Source organism: Pseudorasbora parva, chromosome 9 (assembly GCF_024679245.1).
Source record: "Pseudorasbora parva isolate DD20220531a chromosome 9, ASM2467924v1, whole genome shotgun sequence".
NCBI lineage: Eukaryota > Metazoa > Chordata > Actinopteri > Cypriniformes > Gobionidae > Pseudorasbora > Pseudorasbora parva.
Window position 1 is genome coordinate 5,574,118 of NC_090180.1, and position 14,264 is coordinate 5,588,381.

The 14,264-nt window shown below is 39.6% G+C and overlaps 1 long non-coding RNA gene across 1 annotated transcript in view; it reads right to left on the minus strand.

Annotated features, from left to right (window-relative positions):
- Positions 1–2,799: 2,799 nt before the first annotated feature.
- LOC137089436 (uncharacterized) overlaps positions 2,800–14,264 on the minus strand; it is a 29,410-nt gene continuing 17,945 nt past the window's right edge. The window contains exon 4 of the long non-coding RNA XR_010907686.1: positions 2,800–2,936. This is a non-coding gene — a long non-coding RNA (uncharacterized lncRNA). The remainder of the gene's footprint in view (positions 2,937–14,264) is intronic.

Here is a 14,264-nt window from a genome sequence, read left to right on the forward strand (position 1 = left end):
TGGGGTTTGTAGAGTGGACACCAGCAGAGTCTCATAATTGTTAATAAATAGCTTTAAATATATATTTATTTGGCTTTTTTATGACAAGGAAATGTTGTAAAATGCAATGCGGTGTGACATCTCAAATCAGGCATTTATTCATGACATTTCTCAAATACTTTTTACTTTAAAAAAACCTAAACTATAAACTTTTTGTAAAATAATAAGTAATGATAATTATCAATTGGCCATTACATCAATGCGTTTGAGCATCTTTATGCTGACACCTATTCTACTCAAAATATACCGTATGCATAAGCAGTGAATTGCTGTCTGTCGATTACAGCTTCAGTCCTGCTGACTTCCAAAAGTGAAGGAGAATCAAATGAACCATGAGGCCCTTCCCTATGCACTCATAGGGATACATTTTTATGAAGTGCACCTTCTAGTGCATTTGGACACATCAAACGCATTACAACATCACTTGTATGAGCACAGCCTTCAAGCAAGCACACTTACAAAGCTATGAGGGATCGATTAGACATTTCACCTAGCAGTCATCTGTTGGCTCTTATGCGCAGAGAAAGAAAGACTGCATTAAATACAGCTCTAGGGGAGTAAAAACCTTGGGTTAAAATGCAAAATTTCTTAAGAAAGCAACCCGAATGTCGATCATTTTTACAGGGATTATATTCTGTATGCAAAGGGTATCCTTTCTAAAAGACAAGAACCAACTAAACCAAAATTCCTTCTTGATTTCTTTACAAGACCCTGCTACACACTATACTACACACAAACTCACAGACATAGTATTTTACACACACACACACACATGTTGGTCTATGTGGTTTACAGGGACTCTCCATGGGCGTAATGGTTTTTATACTGTACAAACCGTATTTTCTATCCCCTTACACTGCCCCTGCCCCTAAACCTACCCATCACAGGAAACATTCTGCATTTTTACTTTCTCAAAAAAACATCATTTAGTATGTTTTTAAGGCAATTTGAATTATGGGGACATTTGATATGTCCTCATAAACCACATTTATAGAGTAATACCAGTGTAATACCCATGTAGTTATACAAATTTATGTCCTCATAAACCACATAAACAGGCTCACACACACACACACACACACACACACACACACACACACACACACACACACACACACACACACACACACACACACACACACACACACACACACACACACACACACACACACACACACACACACACACACACACACACACACAGCAACTTATGGGTGTGACTGCCACATTGTACAACTGTATTGATTTATTTATAAAGCATCCTAGTTGTGATAACTGCATTTACATAAAATCTACATCTCTAATAACTAATAGTACTTTTGTCCAAAATAGCCTCACTAAACAGGTTAAATTGTTGGTGTCCTTGCAATGTTTATCACAACATTAACTGTCATATTTTGGAAGTGATCCTGTTTTCAGTACATTATCTGAATGATAATTTAGGGGATTTAGGCTCAATCGACAACTTTGGAGGCATGAGTAACATGAAAATAACTGAAATCCTATTTAAAAAAAAAAAAAAATCAATGTTACTTTAAGGCACTTAGAATTAATTAATCATTTTTGGAAGCTTTAAAGCCCCACTTGGCTACTTTTGCTCTCGGGGTCCCCCTACAGTTTGGAAAAAAATAATGTCCTCAACTACTGTCGTAAGATCTGTCATCCTACAACAGGGGATGCCATCGCGCGTGCATTTGTTGACATGACAACCCTGATAGCCCTGAGCTAGTGATGCGCGGGTCGTCTCATAACCCGCGGACCCCGTATGTCTATTTAATGGTCGCGGGTGCGCGGCGGGTTGTAAAAATACAGTGGTGCGGTGCGGGCCAAATAACTTCATAAAAGCGTCCCGCGGGTCGGTGCAGCACTAACAGTTCCCCTGAACACTGCAAGAGGATTTCGAGTTCTTCTGGCGTCGCGTGTGAAATGTCTTCATCCCAGGTAACGTTACAGTCAGTGGCATATGCTTCAGCATGTCATATGAATATAATTTCATGGGTTTTATTTTTTTCAAACGGCAAATAATCACCATGCTCACGTTTACAAGCCAGCGTCATTATAGTAGTCTATTGGTTAGCGTTTTACAGAATCTATATGATACTTCAGTTCAATGTTTGAGTGGTAGCTCACCGTAACAAGCAGGACAGCATCGGTCGGGAACGCCTCCTTCAGCTCACGCCGACGAGCAAACACTGGTCACATTTTGATCCTCGTCCTGCCTTTAATCCCATCACTTTTTCGTTTCCTCTTATTGCTTTCCTCCAACAAAACCTTTTATTTCTTATGTGTCTGTGCTGCTTCGGACATGACTATATTATCCGACGAACAAAGTTGGGCTCGCACGTCTGAATGTAAGGAAGTGTGGGTGTTGGTGGAAGTGACGTATATGCCGTAAAGCAGTCGAATTTTGTAGTTCTTTTTGTTCTCGGGTTACTACCCGAAACCCGAAGTTTAAAAGTACGATTAAAAACGATACAGACCCCATCAGGCTATGGCAGACGTGTCATTCAACCTATTGTAAGTTGATTTATCATCACAAGAGTCTTAAAAAATATATTATGAAGGTTGAAAAGTTACCTAGTGCTGCTTTAAAAAGCAGAAATGAAAATAAGCAGACCTTTTACAAATCACTTTAAAATTGTCATTCTAATAGCTATTTTATGGTTTATGGTATTAAATTGTCATGGCAGCCAAAGTTGTAAAATAATATACACAGTTAAGGTCAGCAGGTGAATTCACTTCCATAATGTCTTACAGGATGCCATTTTTTGTGTGAAATAAACAAACAAAACAAGAAAAAAACAGTACAAGTGACAATACCTTTTGTTGACTGTGTTTACCTTGTTTTTTTTGTAGATGCTGTATTCACTCCTAAAATGTAGCAGTATGTACATTACCTAAGGGATCAATAAGAGCAATATTAGAAACATATTACAAACTGCGTTATAAATGCCAACATCTTCACACAAGACCAGCACGGTTGATAATTAAAGACCCTTTTTCTTTTTTACAATATAGAACACTTAAAAATCATTCTCATTAATAATTCACATGTTCTCTCCACCCATTCCTGTGATGTCACACACAGTGAGTCATTCACACAGCTTCTACAGAGAGCATATTAAAAAAAGAAGCTTTTGACACCTATTTTTTCAGCCCAAAAAGAAACTGTTAATTTGCATTCAAGAAATATCAAGTTTAACACAGTAGGCCAGTGTGTTCTTAGCATGATGAAACAAGACTTACACTAACACTTACCCCCGGTTTCACGCTAGTCCCAGACTCAGATGCATGTTTGAGCTGATTTAACTGAAAGCAACTTGCACTGACAGATCTTAAAATAATGTCAATGCCATTGTTTTGTCTCAAGATGCACACCGGTAATATGTTTTTAATGCATCTTTACAAAATCTACTTAAAATGTCCAAATTGAACAAAGTCCAAATCCTGGCATAATCTAAACCCTGTCTGTGAAATCAGGCCTCAAACTATGAAAGCAGATGCAGATAACAAGAGAAGAGATGCGAAAATATATCGGAATAACCTTTGACATACATTGCGGTTTAATGACATAGGCTACCCGACTCATCACTTATGTCTCATCACTCAAACAAACCATTAGTTTGTATAATCTGAATTTAACATTGATTGCCATTTATTTGACAGACATGTGAGGCTTCAGCACAACTAGCTACACAGAGGGAAAGTTTTACAGTAAAGTCTGCTTGCAGAGTCATGTCTCTATTAGACTGACCATGAAAATCCTGAAGACCAGCATCTGTTGTAATCTGTCCGCCAATAACAGGTATTCAGATCTCAGCCACTGAGCGCACACTGTGAATGCCATCTGTAGAGACTCAGCCTTGGACAATATGCAGCCTTGATGTGTGTTGCATCTCATTCGTAGAATCGTTTCTCCAAAAAAGCAGACGCAAACAGCTTAGATAAAAAAAAGGTAACCTTTCAAAACTATTCCATTTATTCTGCAGTCATCTGAAAAGCAAATACTTCATTCGCTTTGAGCGTCAGCACTTAAACCTTTACCTTACTTTAACTAAACCAAAGGATGAAAAGGAATTTCAACTATTTGAATTGCCTTGATGACTAAACATTAAGACCCAAACATTAAGTTCTTCGCTAAAGTGATCTGTTTAAGAGGAAAATTGGGTTACTTGGCCTGAAACCAATTCCTCAAAAAAGCAGCTATGGGAACTAAGGGAAATGCACGCTATGCATGCCATGCACTAAGGGAAAACATATTTGACAGGTTGTGAAGTATGTGTGGCAAACCCGGCAAGGAACTTGGCTTTAAAAAACCTGAGGAGGAGGAGGAAGGGGATGAGGAAAAAGAACTTGAGTGCATCATAATCAGGGATGGGCCGTAAACATGATGTTCTCTTATTTTCTTTTACACCGAGAAGTTTTGTGCACACTTACAACTGGAACTCTTACTCCTATCAAAGTGGACAGAAAGAGAGCGTAGCGCGCGCACGCACGCACGCACGCACGCACGCACACACACACACACACACACACACGCACACACACAATAGGGTTCCTGAAGACAAAGAAACCTGAAGGCGCACCTGTTTCCCGTCTATTTATAGCATTTCACTAGCCTAGAAATCTAGACGCACCCCAGTGGCAGCAAATCTAATCTGCCCGCGAGTGTCGTCTAGCAACTCTCAATCCCCTTCTGAGCTGTATTCCTCTAACTCTTGCCGGGCCAATCGCATCGTGTATAGAGTCGGTGGGCGGGGCCATAATGACGACGGCCGAGTTGCGTTTGCGTGCTTCTAGTAAACACAGAAACTGGTGAACGGCGGTCTTTCGAATCAGCTCTGACCGCGACTCTGGAAGACTTGGAGTTAAGCTTTTCTCTGAGAAAAGAACAAAGAACGGCACTGAAGTCATTCTTAAAAAGGGAAGATGTGTTCTGAGTTTTGCCGACCGGATACAGCGAAAGTTTAATCTATCAACGAGCTCTGCTTCACCTTCGTTGCTCTGGTTGGTGGTAGCGTTATCCTATCGCGTGCAGAGGGAGTTTGAAAGACAACCGTTTATCCCGCCCCTCGGATTGAGCTGTCAACGGTGAGTTTCCAGACCAAACATCTTGATGTGGGTCTGGCTTGTCAGGGTAGCATTTCACAAGCACGCATTCCAATGACATCATTGTCCGAGGTTATTTAAAGTTTTAAAAGTTAAAGTGGCGTGTTTGCCACACATACTTCACAGTCGGTCAAACAAATATGTTTTCCCATAGCGCACAGTGCAGCATTGAGAATAGCATTTGAAAGGGAACAGGATTTTTGATGTAAAAATGTAGGGCAGGACTTGATTGGATCGTAAAAAGTGAGTGTTACACGCCAGCATGAAGACCTGAATGATATTTTGCTAAAACAATACCCATTGGTTAACATTATTAAATAGTTATCTAAAACTACAGTTATCAAACATTTTGTTTAAAGACTATGAACAATTTAGAGCAATGCATTAAAAATGTAAACTGTTGACTGTAGTAAATTTACTATAACGGTTTCAAGTGACAAACTACTGGTCAGTAGTTGTTTTTGTTTTTGAAAAAACATATACTTTTACACAACATTAATGATAAGGTTTTTGTTTTTTGCAAATCAGCATATAATGATTTCTAAGGATTGTGTGACATTTAAGACTGGAGTAATGCCTGCTGAAAAATCAGCTTTGCCATAATATTAATAAATTACACTTTAATTTAGTTTATATAATCTGAATTTTACAACTACAGGGAGTCCAGAATTATTAGGCAAGTTGTATTTTTGAGGATTAATTTTATTATTGAACAACAACCATGTTCTCAATGAACACAAAAAACTCATTAATATCAAAGCTGAATATTTTTGGAAGTTTTAGTTTTTAGTTTTAGCTATTTTAGGGGGATATCTGTGTGTGCAGGTGACTATTACTGTGCATAATTATTAGGCAACTTAACAAAAAACAAATTTATACCCATTTCAATTATTCATTTTTACCAGTGAAACCAATATAACATCTCAACATTCACAAATATACATTTCTGACATTCAAAAACCAAACAAAAACAAATCAGTGACCAATATAGCCACCTTTCTTTGCAAGGACACTCAAAAGCCTGCCATCCATGGATTCTGTCAGTGTTATGATCAGTTCACCATCAACATTGCGTGCAGCAGCAACCACAGCCTCCCAGACACTGTTCAGAGAGGTGTACTGTTTTCCCTCCTTGTAAATCGCACATTTGATGATGGACCACAGGTTCTCAATGGGGTTCAGATCAGGTGAACAAGGAGGCCATATCATTAGATTTTCTTCTTTTATACCCTTTCTTGCCAGCCACGCTGTGGAGTACTTGGACGCGTGTGATGGAGCATTGTCCTGCATGAAAATCATGTTTTTCTTGAAGGATGCAGACTTCTTCCTGTACCACTGCTTGAAGAAGGTGTCTTCCAGAAACTGGCAGTAGGACTGGGAGTTGAGCTTGACTCCATCCTCAACCCGAAAAGGCCCCATAAGCTCATCTTTGATGATACCAGCCCAAACCAGTACTCCACCTCCACCTTGCTGGCGTCCGAGTCGGACTGGAGCTCTCTGCCCTTTACCAATCCAGCCACGGGCCCATCCATCTGGCCCATCAAGACTCACTCTCATTTCATCAGTCCATAAAACCTTAGAAAAATCAGTCTTGAGATATTTCTTGGCCCAGTCTTGATGTTTCAGCTTGTGTGTCTTGTTCAGTGGTGGTCGACTTTCTGCCTTTCTTACCTTGGCCATGTCTCTGAGTATTGCACACCTTGTGCTTTTGGGCACTTCAGTGATGTTGCAGCTCTGCAATATGGCCAAACTGGTGGCAAGTGGCATCTTGGCAGCTGCACGCTTGACTTTTCTCAGTTCACGGGCAGTTATTTAGCGCCTTGGTTTTTCCACACGCTTCTTGCGACCCTGTTGAATATTTTGAATGAAACGCTTGATTGTTCGATGATCACGCTTCAGAAGCTTGGCTATTTTAAGACTGCTGCATCCCTCTGCAATATATCTCACTATTTTTGACTTTTCTGAGCCTGTCAAGTCCTTCTTTTGACCCATTTTGCCAAAGGAAAGGAAGTTGCCTAATAATTATGCACACCTGATATAGGGTGTTGATGTCATTAGACCACACCCCTTCTCATTACAGAGATGCACATCACCTAATATGCTTAATTGGTAGTAGGCTTTCCAGCCTATACAGCTTGGAGTAAGACAACATGCATAACGAGGACGATGTGGTCAAAATACTCATTTGCCTAATAATTCTGCACTCCCTGTATTGCCATTTATTGACATGTGTGGGATTTCAGCATAATTAGCTACATCGAGGGACAATATTTCTGTGTTTATTGTATTTATGACTGGTTATTTATGATCAAATAAATGCAGCTTTTGGGAGCATAAGAGATTTCTTTGAAGCACATTCCAAATGTTGGAATTGTAGAGTGTATACATTCTATGCATGCATGCAAAATCATAAAAGTTATGCTACGAAATTAGAGCATGAGAGGAACATGAGGTCTTTTCCTGCATTTTAGGCTAAATTAAAAGTCTCTGTCATTGAGTTTCGACCTTGTTTAGTCAGCCTCTAAGCTCTGGAATCAATTCATCAAAATTTAGCCAGCCCTTCCCACACAATCACACAAATAGATAACCCAACCATCACTAGATCTGTCAAGCTCAACCACCATTTTCCTCTTTGCTTTAATGAATAATAGCAAAGTTCCTTCTCAACACACACGTCATGAAACAGCTGTAATTTCCCTCAGTATGAAAGCTTAGTCTCTAAAAAAGTTTCCATAGGAGGACTCCCCATACTTTGAGGCATGTGGGAGTGGCATAGGTTAGTTTTCACAATGAGACATGGGGTAGCTAAATCTCAAACCTCTGGGGAATTAACCCATTAAAAAATGCAGAACAGAGGAGCTTCTGCTTGCAAAAGAGAACATTTATTTTAAAATGAGAATCAAAATCAACCTGACGAGAACTGAGGGATTTGAAATGTAGTAGAAGTGATGCAGAGATGGCATTTTTATAACTCAACAGCTATATGTATTTCTCTAAAAGAGTTTATTATAAAGCATAATTAGTTGTGAAGGGTAATTTCCTAATGGTTGTTGCACCACTGTGCTGGAATGTATTTTCAATATATTTTGAGATCCTTACCATCTAAATTTAGCCTAGTAGTGAATGTTTTTGAACAGTAAGATAATCACTCTCTTTTTTTAGGTATGAGGAAGAATCATTTATCCACAAACACAGAACTGAAGCACAAGCAAAACAATGTTCTGACGGACAGACGGACGGGATTGGATGGATGGAGCCACTCTAAAATATTGTGTTGGTCCAATTTTGCTGTCAAAACAGCCCTGCCCCATCCAAGCATGGAATCCACTAGACCCCTGAAGGTGTGCTGTGGTATCTGGCACCAAGATGTTAGCAGCAGCTCCTTTAAGTCCTGTAAGTTGCGAGGTGGAGCCTCCATGGATGTGACTTGTTGGTTCAGCACATCCGACAGATGCTCGATTGGATTGAGATCCGGGGAATTTGCAGGCCAAGTCAACACCATTCACCTGTCATAATGTTATGCATGATCGGTTTGTGTGTATGTTCACAGAAATGTCAACTCAGAAGAGATTCAAATACTCAGGAGTATTTTGAAAGGCTACACAAAACCTTTCTGTTTTTTTTACTGTCATGTCAAACTAGTATACAAATTAAAGCTTGCTTGTAAGGCTATATACTACCAGTTATGAGGAACAATATGGTATGAAATTTAATTTAATCGAATTAAAGGAGAATCATTAGGAATTAAATTTACTTGACACTTAAACGGTTGCTCTATCAACATCCTAAAGAACAGAATGTTTAAATAATATTGGATATTAAGTTTGAACTTGTTGGTCCTGCGCTGTCTATTGATTCAGTTGATTTGAATAAATGGTTAACGCTTAAGATTAATATACAATGAATAATCAATGTAAGGTAAGCACATAACGTATTTGACCTGATGTTACATTTTTAGGGGCATTCAGTATGGGATTTGATTTTTCCCAGTAATAAGTAGTCTATTTCATTTGGATCGTATATACAGACCGTCTCCGGTGGGCAGGGTTAGACTAGTCGATATGTCAGTTGCAAAATTTCAGATTAAACATTAGTGAAATGAATCATTGCGCACATCCCTGTGCACTTCGGAAAACACAACTTTTAAATGGCTGTCGATAGAGAAAAATTGGAAAATCAGTTGTTGTTAGTAACAATGGGGTTAAAAATGGGGTTACCAGGCCGGTTAACTGGACCATCCTAACCACCACCTTTTCCTATAATCTGTCAATGACTTCACACTTACAGTAAAACAAAACATAGTAATGTTTTACACACATTTACTGAACTTTCTGGGGATGAGAGAACATTAGAAATGCTCTGGCTAGAAAGATTATCATCCTTGGCAAAAGGTTTGGCTTTTGCTATTAAAAACTACATTCCTTAAAAGTCTGAGATGAGAACCATCCGGCTAAGATGCCGATAGTGCCAAAAATAAATGGAAAAGCACCAGGAGGATGACTCACACTCACTGACTGACCCCTCCTGAGCTCTTCTCTTTGCGGTGTTATATTAGCCCAGCGCTTCCAGTCAGCGCATTCTCTCATCTCCACGGCTCACTTTGTCTGCTGTTTCATTCCGAACTGCCTGCGGTTTCATTTGTGCTCCACCAATGCTTTGTCACAAAAAAGACAGTGGTTTAAAAATAAAAATTCATGGGGAGGTAAAGGAAGTTGTGAAGTGACATGAAAGTAGGACTGGTGAAAGATACTCGCTCCCAGGCATCCAAAAACCATCTTCCAGAAAATGTTTCGGAAATTGTCTGATATATTGCACTCACAGGGAGTCTCTGCGGTCAAGAGTATATTTTTATAATCTCATATCAATTCTAAAGGGAGGCCATTTCATATTCAGTGTGATGACTAATTAATGATGACTATTAGTTACTTTTATTCATATTAGTGTCCCAAATTGAAAATGAATGGGGATCGTGTTCAAAGGCAGAAGATAGGAGTATTTCATGCCTGTTAAATAAAGATCTCAAGGGAAAGAGTCGGATGGAATTAACTGTGTTCCAGGATTGTAACTAGATACATAACTTCAAAAGGCAAGCACCGCTCTAGCCGTTGAAATGCATTACATTAAGACACAAGGTCTGACAACAACATGCAAACTAAAGCGTTGAGTCAAATTTTGTGAATTGTACAAGATGTCCAACTTTGGCAGTCTTTGATCGCTTAGTTTGACACGCTCTCAAATGCCTGATTAATTCCCTTTGCAGTGAAACTTTGGCCCGAAACATGTATATGAACGCCAATGTGTCTGCGTGCAAAAACAACGCGACTAGTCTGATTTAGGCTTTCTGTGGTAGTCTGTGTTGCACGGTGTTCGGCCGTACATGATTATATTACATGCCCCGCTGTCATTTAGCTTTTTTTATCGAAATAAAAAACCATTCATTTGGACGACGGACTCTACAATTATAAACTGAAAGTATCTGCTCCATACAGCATGGGCTGCAGAGTCATATAAAGACTCCCAGATGTACAACCAGTGTACAACTAATGATTCAATCATCAGAAACTAATGTTTCTTAGCACTACAAAGAACTGAGAAAGTTCTTTGTAGTCAATCAAAAGCATTAGGGCTGTGCAATATATCGAAATATCGCAAATGTATACATCGCAAAGGCACGCAATATCTGAATAATTTTAAAAGGCTACTTCAACATTGTACGTTTTAGGCCGATGCATATAGCAGAGAATAGACTGGGCACACGACTGTTACTTATGGGACTTGCTTGACGTTAAAACTAGTTAACATTTGCACAAGTCACCTCTCTGAAAGCTCTTCAATTCTTTTTCGTGCCTTGTTACACACTCAAATAGCCAAATGCATACAGTTATGTCAAATTGGCTCTCTTGATGAGTATTTAAGTAAACAGTCAATTATGCTTTAAGGGAACAATATTATTTGGGGAAAGAAACTAAATGTGTGTCAATAGGATTTGTGCTTTAGGTCTTAAAGGTCCCGTTCTTCGCGTGTTTTCAAAGCTTTGATTATGTTTACAGTGTGCAATATAACATGAGTTCATGTTTCGCGTGTAAAAAAACAATATTTTTCACACAATTTACTTATCTGTACAGCGCTGCTTTCTCTGTCCTTAAAACGGCCTGATGATTTCCTTGTTCTATGAAGTCCCTCCTTCAGAAACACGTAACGAGTTCTGATTAGGCCAGCGCTTCCCGTGTTGTGATTGGACAGCAGCTTAGCGCACTTTGCCCGGAAAGGTCCCGCCTCTTACCATAACGGGGAGATGCAAGCGCTGAATGCGCGCTCTTCTCCACGTGGGAGAGCATCAAGACCACGCCCCCTATTTTGCGTGTTCTTCAGGGCGGAGGGTTCGTCAACAAACGGTTCTAGTTGCGTCATTACAGCAGGAAGTGCAGGGCTGTAGTCCAAACCGGCCGTTCGCTGTAGGCTTTGAAAGGGAACTTCTGTTAAATAAAATATCTCGCTTGGCATTGAACTTTGAGCTTCATAATTGTACAGGTATTATTTATGCTCTAACAGCAACATTACACACTAACTAAAGTTTGAAAGATGGAACCGCGAAGAACAGGACCTTTAAAGTGACAGCCTGCTAATACAGTAAACCTGCCGCTGTCTGTCAAACAATACAAGGAAAAGAGATGATCACTCAGTGCTCTTGGCTGAATAACCTTTATAGCTTTATCATATATCAGTGTATATTTAATGTGAAGAATACTGTTTTTAGTTCTTATTTTTAAATAAAGATACATTTTAGGTTATATATTACCAAGTCAAGCAAATAGTTTTCGGTATTTTAATATTTGCATACAATTCTTTGTTTGTTAACATTGATGTTAAAATTCTATTGTCAGATTTGTGACATAAATGTTTGCCAAAACACTGCTGGTTACTTTCAGAAGTTACAATATACTATCGCATATCAAATATCACATTATTTAACAAGCTATTGCATATCGCATTTTTCTTCAATAATTGCACAGCCCTAAAAAGCATATAACGTAGCATGACCAGTGTAAGCTGATTCTTGAAAGAAATAACACTTATGAGCTGTTGGTTTTCACTGAATCATAAAACAGAGTACAGTCAGTGCAACTACAGCCGGATTATCAAAACAAATACCTCATGTAAGCCAGTTATTTTTTGTGAATCAAAAATAAACAGCCATTGTCGCCTAATGCCTGAAACAAATTACTTTTTAAGCTGGTTGTTCTGAGTGAATATAGCTTGACCAGTGTAGCCTAATTGCCTGGTTTGAGTCCTTGCTTACTCAGTCTTAAATGCTAATTATTGGGAATAATAAAAAGTGTTGGAAGTATAAGATCCAAATGATTTAAACAAAATGGACCTCATGGTCGAAATGTAGCCTGACGTGGTCATACTCAATTCTAGTCAGAATATGAGTCTGAAACTGCTCCATTGGGCTGTTATTATGGGGCGTGTTTCAACCGAACCAGGAAAGACCTCAATTGGATAGACCTACAACCAATCAGAGCGACGAAGCGACACATTGTCAAATGTCAACAGAACTCAACTGCACTGTGTTGCCAAATCTGCGTTTTTTTCCATGGGTTGTTTTACATGTCCGCGGATTGAAGCGACCTCAATTATGTGATATATATACACATGAACTCTAATTTTAGCAGGCAACCTTGCCAAAATAACACACATTTTAAACTCCAAATGCCATTTTTTTTCAGGAGAACATGATCATCATTTCAGAGAGAAATAGTGAAGGTGAATGCATATACAAACAAGCTCTCCATTTAGGATGTGAACAAATTCAATCCAAGGCAAGGCCCTTTGATGACGTGGATGATTACGTTACTGTTTATCATCTGTCTGTCATCGTCTAAAGCCCGCCCTGATGATTTCATTGGTCTGTACAGTTTCTGTTCGGGCATAATTACTCCTCTATGGATCAAGTCCAGACCGTACTGCTCGAGCTCAAATGTTGTGGGCAGGGCTAAGTTCGACTGGCATCCAGGCTAGTTGAAATGCACTGAAACAGTAACATTTACTCTCAATATCGTAGTCTCATAACTCAAGGCCAAAAATGATGGCCAGGTTTGACAGGTGATAGACAGGTGGCACAACCCCTAACAGAATCCATGTTAAAAATCACTCCTGTTCGTTTCCTCTTTTTTGGGGTGTCCATTACAGGTGAGGAAATAAATGTGTGAAAATCTAGTGGGAAGTGTGACTCCACCTGCCTCCTGTTCTGGATCTCCGAGGCCATCCAGTCCTGCTGTGACACTAAAGTCACACCACTTATCTCCCCTCTGCCACTTTGGCACTGGTGGGCTGGTCCTGCGGTGTTAATGCTCCATCACAGCCTGCTGGTTGTCAGTAACGCTACTGTACTGTCACTCTCCGCACTGCTACCGAAGTACAGTAGCAAGGAGCAAATGCTGATTTTGAGATGATTTTCTTATTGCATGATCAAAGGCGATCCGTTTCAATTGAATGACACGCAGCAGGAAGAGAATAATAAAGGAACAGGAAGGAAGTGACATACAAGTCTCGTTCATTGAATAATGAATGCGAATGTGTCACGGCAACCTATGATGGAAATACTGTTATTTTAACAACGCTGAACAAGTGATAACCTGCGCAAGGATTACTGATATATCTCCCTGCTGAAATAGTCCTGGCTGGTGCTTCCGGAGCTCTGAGAGAGAGGTTGTAAATGGGATCTCATTTGGAGGGCAAGGTGGAGGACCACAGCGTGGCTGTCACTGGCACTGCACCAACAACAACCAACAAAGAAATACTGTGAATAGTTTAGGTGCAAGTCTACAGGAGTCTAAGCTATTAGGATGATAAAATGAAAAGACTTTTAAGTGCTTAGATCTCCAGCCGTCCAACTAATAAGGGCATATCTCGCCCTTAGTTCAAACCTCTGTGGAGGTGAGAGCAAGGAAGACCCATTTAAGCATAGACCATTATGCCAGCTGCTGACTGGCCCATACGTTACACAACTTTCTCGCTTTGATGTCACAGAGTTTCTATTAAAGATTTAGTCGTTTCCCCTCCAGCACTACCCACAGGATCCTGAAGCTGAACCATCTCCTTAAGGTTCACTC